This window comes from Chamaea fasciata, unplaced genomic scaffold (assembly GCF_029207755.1).
Source record: "Chamaea fasciata isolate MVZ Bird 193981 ecotype frontalis unplaced genomic scaffold, bChaFas1.0.hap1 SCAF_30, whole genome shotgun sequence".
Taxonomy (NCBI): domain Eukaryota; kingdom Metazoa; phylum Chordata; class Aves; order Passeriformes; family Sylviidae; genus Chamaea; species Chamaea fasciata.
In genome coordinates this window covers 934,711-942,400 of record NW_027094115.1, presented here as the reverse complement: position 1 = coordinate 942,400, position 7,690 = coordinate 934,711, and positions in this window count along the sequence as shown.

The following is a 7,690-nucleotide window of genomic DNA, read 5'->3' as shown; positions in this document are numbered from 1 at the left end:
ATACAGAACAAAAATGTTCCAGGCTGCACCAGCCTTAATTGGACTGACAAAGCCGTGCTGGGAAAAGCCTTGATGTTTTTGCACAAAACCGAAGCACCAGCAGTGCAGAGCGTGTCCAAGGGCTGGCCCAGCCCCTCCTGCCCCTGCTCCTCACCAGCAGCTCCACTCCTGCTGCAGACTGATGCAGCTCTGTGAGAAATTGCTACCTGAGACAGCACCCCTCCCTTCCTCCCTGGGTTACACATCCCCTGAGCTCCTCCAGCAGCCTCCTCCCTCCTCCCTGGAGCGAGGGGAGCACGCTCCCTGGGATCCGTCAGCGTTTGTGCATCACAAACTGCAGCGCTCCGGGCTCGGCATGGAACATCCTGCAGCTCATCCCTTCCCTGCTGCACGGAGGGAGGAGGAGGGAACAAACCCAACCCAGACCAGCATCCTGAGCTTCCAGTGCAGTGATTTATCACCGAGCCGGCTGCAGACAGGCACACAGACAGACAGACAGACAGACAGACAGACATCGCCAGTGCAGATGATGCTGCCTCGCTGTCTCCCCACAGACTTCACTGCGATTAAATCATATTCCAACAAGGGCAGAGAGGCAGGAAGAAAGCAGTCAGGAATTTCTGGACAGGAAATAGATGGGAAGAGGATTAAATGGGAGTGTGAGGGACATGATCACTTCACTGCTCTGTCCTGTCCTGCAGCCAAAGGGGGAGGAACCCACAGGGTCCCCATTCCCCCAGCCTGCTGTCCCCTTGGTGGTGGCACCCCTCTCTCCGAGGTCTGTGCAAGCTCAGCTGAGCCGAGCCGAGCCCAGAAGGAGTTGGCATCACTTGAATCCAAAGGCATTTTCTCCAGTCACAGCAGGGAGCACAGGGAAAGGAACTTCTCCGAGAATTCCCTGACAGGCATATGGACCCTGCAGTAACCACCCCAAATGAACCCAATCCCCTTCTCTGTTGGCTTAGCTCAGAATTATTCAGAAGGATTGCACTGAACTCCTTTAGCTCCTGTTGGGGTTTGGCAGCAGCAGGGAGGAACCAAGGACCAGGGCCACTCGTGGTGGCAGCAGAGCTCCCTGGCAGGAGGAGCCCATCACTGTAGGACCACAGCTGTCCCCAGCTGTCACGGGGATAACTGGGGAGGAAACTCGCCGAGAAACCACCGCACAGCCTTCAGCCATGAGTACTCACTGGATCAGGCCTCTAGAGAAGGGATCCGCGGGGCTGTCTGGAAATGTGACCCTGCCAAGATGCTTTAGATGTCTGCACCAGAGCACAGAGTAACAGTTGTCAGCTTGAAAAATACATTAGACTTTAAAAAGTCTCTGGTAAAAAGAAAGAGAAAAAAAAAAAAAGTGAGCAGAGAGGAGGGAGAAAAAATGGTTTATTTTTCAGTTTTGGCCAGACCACAGTTTTCAGTAATTATTCTTTTCGGATAAATAATTTGCCATTGTTGTTTTCAGATAAATACAACAAATAAAGCTCTCTTGTTTAAAGTCTAGATCTACTTTGTAGGGAAATGAAAATATTTCCTCTGGGGCTCAGCACTCTCCTCCCTTAAATACCACAGCAGACTTGGAGAGGTGAAGATCTCCCAGCAGAAGCTCTGTCCTACACGCCCCCAGCAGTGCCACCCATGTCCCTTGTGTTCCTCGTGGCCATAATGTCCCACCCCTGGGGCCAGTGGGAAGTCTCCCCCCTCCCTGGCAATCCCACCCAGTGATTTCTGTGATCTCCCCTCCTCAAACTCGTTCCAGAGCTGTTCTGCTGGGGGAGCTCAGACGTGTCAGAATTCCTTCTCCAAACCCGGATTTGGATTCACTGTGAATTATTTATGGTGCTCCATGACCCCTGCCTGCTAACGCTGAATAATCAAAGATCCCTTACGCCAACAGGATCCCTACCTGCAGTTCCCCACAAAGATCTGTGTTTTTCTTGCTGAACCAATGGATTCTCTGGTGATTTTTCCAGCACTTTGTGCTTTCTTTTTTTCTCCCCTGTGTTTGGGTCTGGTTCTTATTTATTTAATTTTGTGTTGTGGGAATGTAAAAATGTGCCACAGTGGATGAGGCCGGTGGCCTGGGTGGTCCCACTCTTGGCTCAGCCCGTGCCTGAGTCAGCCAAGCTGCTGCAGTCAGAAATCATTTGGAAGAGGTGGAAAGTGAAGGCCAAACCCTGCAGTCCTTGTTCCATCAAACCTCCCTGCAGAGCACGGAGGGCAGGGTGCCTCAGCACCTCCAGCACCAGCAGCTGGCCCCAGACACAGCTCCTGCAGTTCCTCAGGGCAGGCAGGAGCTGTCAGTGAGGGACAGACCCGCTCACAGCCAGAGCCCATCCTGGAGAAGGGAAAATCAACCAAACGGGGAAATCTGGGCGGGAAAATAGCACAGGTGGGGACCAGGACCCCTCTGGTTGGTGCCACCAGGCTCTGAGGGGGGTTAACCCAGCACAGCTGTAGGAACCTGGGGGATGATGCTGCACCACCATGACCAGGAGCAAAACTGGCCTCAGACAAGCAGATAGAGTTACCTCCGTATTTGCAGCAGTACCTGAACTTTCCCTTGCCTGCTCTAGAGAACATTTGGGTGTTTAAAGAACCAGGAATCTGCTAACAGAAATTAATCCTGGGATTCTCTGTCAAAAAACCCCCAAAATTATTCAGTTGGGCCAGCCCAAAGGGACCGCAACAGAACCATGTGTAAAGCCAGAGGGACCAGGGACAAAATTGCTGAACACTTTTCTTGTTTGGGGTTGTTGGTTTTTTTGTGTGATTTTTTTTTGTGTTGGTTTTTTTTTTTTTTTTTTGCCTCTGAAGGCTGAGGGTGTCACATGTACCCTCAGTTCACCCATTGCCACAGTCAGGAATTAAAACTGCATTTCTTTGTGTTATCTGGGTCAATGCAAATTTCCTTAGTCTCCAAAAAAGCATCTCATAAGATTCTCCTACAGCAGGAGAGGAGCAAGCAAGGGTTTTGCTGTCACATCCAGAGGAGTTGTTGCTGTCACAGGAGGGTCTCAGAGCACTCAGGACACAAGTGACAGCTCTGCCAACAACTCCCTCTTTCACCCTTGACAAGTCATTTGCCTCCACATCCTTCTTTAATGAAAAAACAGACTTATTTTGCAAATGGGTTATTTTTCCTGGATTATCTCAGGCTGGGGGAGCAGCCTGGACCAAGCCACTCCTCCCCAGACAGGGACAGGCAGAGGCAGACAAGTGAAGATGACTTCAGAATTTGACCTTCTGAGGTGGACTGCTTAAAAAAACAAACAAGAAACTGTCTGATGCTACTGCAGTTATTTCAATACGTTTTCAGCAACTGGAAACTCTCCAGTTTCTCTGACAGGCTGTGGCACAGGCAGCTGGATCACTTTCAGCATCGCACACCCCCAGACACTCATGCTGCCCCCCCCAAAAGTTAACAACTGCCAAATTCACACCAAAACAGGAGTTCCCAAGTTCTGTCCCGGTGGGATCAGCTCTGGCAGTCCATGGAATTCTGCCCCTGCAGCCCAGGCTGGCTCCCTTGCCTTAGACACAGGTAAAAATACCCCCATTCATTCCCAGTGTTGTTTTTCCACATCTGCTGTTGCTGTGGTTACAGGAGCCCACTGGAGCAGGGAGGGGGAAGCCCTGCATGTGGGGAGGGCATTTCCAGGTGTTTCATCCTTGCATCCTTTTATTTAAAGTATTTAGGGGCTCACAAGTGCCCACACCTTAAATAAAATGTGGGAATCAATCCCAGCCAGCCTCCTCCTCAGGCCCTTCAGTCGGAAGCATCTGCAACGTACAGAAATTTTCATTGTGTCTGACCCCAGGCCCTGCAGAGTCCAAAAATCTCACTTTCTCAGAGGACTTTTCCCAGCTTTTCCTTCAAAAGGCTCCAGGTTTGTCCCCACAGGTCATAGCCATGGCGAGCTGGGATATTCCATGGGAATGCTGACAGGCAGAGCTGGCCAAGGCCAAAGGTGCTCACATTTCACATGTCACCAAGAACAGACTGAAGGAATGCAGACTTGCCCTGTTTCTGCCTGGCTTTTCCTTTCCCAGAGACTTTCCATTGAGTAAGAAATGCCTTGAGAAAGGATCCCGACACCCCAGTACCCTGGTGAGCCCACACCGACCGCAGGGTCTCACGGGCAGCAGGAGAGAAGCAGAAAGCATCTTCTGGAGGCAGCTGAAGATTCTCACACCCAGAGGAGACATCAGGGAGGACTTGAAATGGGGACGGAAAGTGGAATTTAGAAATCCCCAGCTTTTCTGGCGAGTAGGAGTTACCTCATTGCTAAGTTCGGTTTTCCACTCCCTGTGGTATTTTTGCATGCTATGGTTTCTCCATCCCTGTTAATTCCTCCAGCTCTGGAAAAGGCCCCACGATTTAATGTCTGTGAAGAATTACAGAATTCCTTGCTCAGGCTGCAGCTCTGGTCACATCCAGCACAAGACAGGATGTCCCCTGGGTGGAGGGGACAAGTCCTCCACCATCAGGGACACCTCACTTTGGGGGACAACTGTGCTGACCCTGTGGCATGAGAAAACATTTTCCCTCATGCTCTGCACCTTTCCAAGATATTTTTCCTTCCCACATTACCAGGAAGGACCCTTCAAAACATTTAACTATTAAAAAATACTTAAATAATCTAAAAGTTTTGGCAATGTGCTACGGACTTTCAGCCACTGTCTGCGTCCGGGATGCTTTATTTTACAGCTCACGTTATTTTTACAAGTTATTTTATAGCTCTTTCTGAAATAAAAAGATGCATTTCACTCTCCAGCAGCCCCGTGGCAGAGAGGGTGCTGTGTCTGAGTCCCCCGGCATTTCCATCAGCCCTACACAACTCCTTATCTATGACTCGGATGGGGCTTTCTCTCCCAAATTTAGGGAGAAAAAAAGCGATTTCTTTCCCTGCCAGGTGAGGAGCTTCTCAGCTTTCTCAGGGCAGATGGGGAACAAGAAGGATTCACCTGGGAACAGCCCCCAGAGACAGGCACTGCTGTTCCCTGGTCCCACTTGGGTTCCCTGGGCTGGAATTGTGTGTCCAGCACAGCCTCTGCCCAGAGGGACAAACCCAGACAGAGCAGCCTCTGCATAAAATGAAGAGAAATCCCTACCAGGACTCCCCATTTGGTCTCCCTGCAGCTGCCCCAGCCCCATCCCAGCCTCCCCCAGTTCCCTGCTCCACAGAGGAGCTGCTCCCATGGCTCTGTGCCACCCCAAAGCTCTTCTGAGCCCTCCAGTGCCCTCAGCAGCCCAGCCTGGGAGCCCAGCCCTGCTCCCACAGGGCTCCCTGGGGCCAGCTGCTGGCAATGACCCTGGCTCGGGGTGGCCACAGTCCAGCCATGTGCTCGTGGTGCTCCGGGGACACTTGGCTCCAAAAGAAACCTTCCGTCTGGGGAAATCTGCCCTGCTTTGGTCTGGTGGCAGCACAGCGGGACTCCCTGGGACTCAGGGGCCGAGGGGCTCCTGGGCAGTGGGGCTGGAGCTGATGGGAATTCACACCACCCTCCCCAGGTCCCCGTGTTCACCTGGGTTTTTCTCCCCAGAGCAGTGACGGTTCTTTAGGCAGAGCTGGGCAGGCACTTCTGTGTATTTTCCTGCCCTGACTGACCCAGAGCTTCCATCAAAGCAGGTTTGCATCCTTTCTTCTGAGGTCGGGCTAAGTCAGGTTTAACTTGATTTTTTTTCACCTGACCTCTTCTGAGCAGAGCAACTGAGATTTTCTTTGAGTCTCCATTTAGAAAACACCTTTTGTCTGAGTGACTGCAGGACCTGCTGAGCATGGCAACTTCCTTCTTGCATTTACCAGGTACGAGTTTGGTTTAAACACAGCTCAACAGGAGAAAAGCAGGCTGAGCCAAGGCTTGCAGGGTCTGATGTGCTGAGGGAACCGCCAGTTCACCTTTTCAGAGGCAGGTAAAACCTGGGTTTGTGTGCTTGGGCAGGGGTTGGCTGGACCCAGAGCCAGAGGCTGAATATCCATGCTTTTCTTTGTGGAATATCAAGACAACCATATCAAAATCCAGATGAGCTGGGCTAGTTAAGCTTGGTTATTCCTGGTAGTGGCTGTGCTCTGTTAAAGGTACCTCTGGCAAAGGTTCCTGAGCCAGTTTGTGTGAAATGGGAGATTCTGGGAGGAATGGACAGTTTGGGCTCGGTCACATCCCAAAGAAAATAGTGTTTGTGTCAGAAGTGCTCTGGGCTGTTGGGAAGAAAACCACCAAGTTTGAGGTCCTCAGTATAATGAAAAACCAGTTTATGAAAATTAGTTCCCCAGAATTTGCTTCGCCTTGGCAAGGGATTGCTCAGAGCCCAACAGAGATTTGTGTAGTTCTTTAATAATAACATCAAAGTCAGCAAGAGTAATGACTGAATTAACAAATGACACATGCAACAAACAGACGGAGTAAAACATCACTGCACAGCACTGGCGGAACTGACAACACGGAATTCAACATCAAAACAGGGACCGTTCTGCTCCTCCCCTGCACCAGCACCACAAACAAGGCAACGTTCCCAATTTGTTACCCCCAAAACTTGCCTGAGCCCTCAGAGCCAGACATGCCCCTTCCCCAAAATAAACAGTGACAGAAGATACCTTCACACACCAGGGAGCAGAGAGAGAATTCAGGCGACCACAGCGTTCATGCGGGTGAGCACAGCCACTGCACTTGGCAACACTGTGCAACTAAAATAAAATAACAAAACAAAACAGAATCTGAACCTTTGTCAAAGGCTCAGCCCTTGGAGGCTGAGAGAGTTTTGAATGAACGAGAGACAAGGGGAGGAATCAAAGAGCCCAAGTAACAGCTGGTGGTTTGTTCAGTGCCATCAGACATCTGGTACCTGCTGCTCACACCAGCCCAGCTGGGGTCTGGGGTGGCACAGCAGCTGTGGCATTACTCAGCTCCTTTTAATGTTAATTAAAAACATTTAATTAAAGGCCGGACTAGGAAAGGTTCATAGACAGAGAATACAAAGGGCACCACAGAGCAGTGTGTGGTGCTCCAAGTAATTCGACCTCATTTACATGGCATTAATTGTCAGTGAGGGCTGGTTTGAATTCAGGACCAAGTTTTCACTCTCGGTGGCCTTCCATTAAGTTCCTTGATTAATCTTTAGGGTCCAGCATAAAGGGAGTGTGGCTTTTAAAGGCACGGGAGGTACTTTTGGGAGCCGTTTTTGCAGCCAGATTTAGGTTGGTATTAAATCACAGAACCCCAGAATGGTTTGGGTTGGAAGGGGCCTCAAATCCCATCCAGTGCCACCCCTGCCATGGCAGGGACACCTTCACTGTCCCAGGCTGCTCCAGGCCCCATCCAGCCCGGCCTTGGGCACTGCCAGGGATCCAGGGGCAGCCACAGCTGCTCTGGGAATTCCATCCCAGCCCCTCACCACCCTCACAGGGAGGAATTCCTTCCTAAATGCAGACGAGGTACAAAATCCACCACCAGATGTGCTCTAATTTTGTGGGAACGTTAGGAAGGGTCACCAAAGCCGATCCTCTGCAGAGTTGTGTGGGTTTTTGCAGGAGTTCCGGCCAGATCCCACCTAGATCCATGTGTAAAAAACCCTTTGCCAACGGATGGATGGCCTGTGTAGGCTGGAGCTGCAGTGCCTCAATTAATGCCATGTAAAACAGGTGCTCGTCACTACAGGAAATATTTGTACATTTATAAAAAAAAAGCAATA